The sequence below is a fragment of the Halyomorpha halys genome, unplaced genomic scaffold (assembly GCF_000696795.3).
Source record: "Halyomorpha halys isolate HHAL.00 unplaced genomic scaffold, Hhal_1.1 Scaffold1047.1, whole genome shotgun sequence".
Classification (NCBI taxonomy): Eukaryota; Metazoa; Arthropoda; class Insecta; order Hemiptera; family Pentatomidae; genus Halyomorpha; species Halyomorpha halys.
This window is the reverse complement of record NW_027113517.1, coordinates 676,142-677,734: the sequence shown is the minus strand read 5'-3', so window position 1 is coordinate 677,734 and position 1,593 is coordinate 676,142. Positions and strand designations below refer to the sequence as shown.

At 28.2% G+C, this 1,593-nt stretch overlaps 1 non-coding gene across 1 annotated transcript; it reads right to left on the bottom strand.

The window, feature by feature from the left end:
* Nucleotides 1–1,087: 1,087 nt before the first annotated feature.
* Nucleotides 1,088–1,160, bottom strand: TRNAA-AGC (transfer RNA alanine (anticodon AGC)). The gene has a single exon. It is a non-coding gene; the product is annotated as a tRNA-Ala (tRNA).
* Nucleotides 1,161–1,593: the final 433 nt, after the last annotated feature.

Genomic DNA, 1,593 nt, shown 5'->3' with positions numbered 1-1,593 from the left:
ATAACATAACAATTTTTCCCTTCAAAGTAACAGATTTTATAATTTTTGGGGAAAAAAAATAAATAAAATCTAATAATAGTTTTGATAAAAATATTCTTGTACTTCATTGATAAATTCATCATATTTTAATTACTGAACATTTTGATTTATGTAAATACAGCCTACAAGAGTCATATAGTCCGAATATCTGACTATTCCCAGGCTTAAATCAATTTTCCTGTCTAATATCTGTCCAAATAATTAAGTAAAAAAAAAAAATGAAAATAAAAAAATCATTTGTCACAATATTATAAAATATTTATTAATACAGCGATTAACACGAAGACTAGTTACAAAGTTTATGTATTGAAATATTATGTAATTAAGGCTTTAAAAAAAAAACCTAAACATTTTGAAATATAAATGTCTCAAAAAGAATAATAATAAAAAATAATTTATAAGTGTCAAGTATTTTTGTAATTTAAGTTACGAAAGTACCAAATAGGATAACGGACTTACATAAAACGACATAACTTTAATTCATATTAACTTTTATCATATTGGAAATTCCCATAATAATATTCAAGTGATTTCAATAAACCTTTATTTGAGTTTATTTCACTGATTGGAGTTTCGAACAGGTAAAACCTAGAGCGCACATGAAAGCATGCGAGGTTAAGGTATCTAAAAGAGATAATATTGGAAAAACAGTTTTTTAAAATCTACCTGTGCCTGAATCAAACTTACGCTTCAGTAATGACAAAACTGTGCAATCAATAATCTGTTACATTTTATTTGATTAGTTGATAAAAACTTTTGTACATCCATTTGGTCTAGAGCACTAAGGCAATCACATCAGATTCAAGTACATTAATTCATAGAAATTAATAAAAGTCATATCGACTTACGGCGTGATATAATATGATCCAAGGAAAACACATTTCCTACTAAAATTATTTCAATATGACCAAAATATTTATACAAAACAATATAATATATCTATTTATAATGCAATATAAATAAGAAAATAATATAATACAACGTAAAAAAAAAAAAAAAATGATAATAATAAACTACAAATGAGGAAGTTATTAGGGAAAAAAAAGACTGGAGGCGCCGGGCATCGATCCCGGTACCTCTCGCATGCTAAGCGAGCGCTCTACCATCTGAGCTACGCCCCCTGATAGATAAGAATTTCCAATACAATATCCAATTACTATCAATGTTCTAATACCAGTAATTTATTTAGATCAGTAAGTAGAATTAGAACATAAATTCTCACAAAAGGATTTTACAATTTCAGCAATACAAAAAAATAATAGGGTTTCTGGGTCACAGATATCGATATGATTTACTTAATCACAATAAAATCCCAGATATTTTATCTTTCTTTAATTGTTATCACCCGCGCCAAAATTTTACTGTTTAACTTTAACCTAAAAAGTTAACCCTTCCTTTCCTTGACCTCCGCGTCAAAAGAAACCCAGACACCACTATATCCACAGACTAGAACACATAAACAACTTAACTCAGGCAGACTTTTAAACTACTACTCTCAACACCCTTACCATCAATAAATTAACGTAGCCAAAAACGCCGTTACCTTTCTCTTTC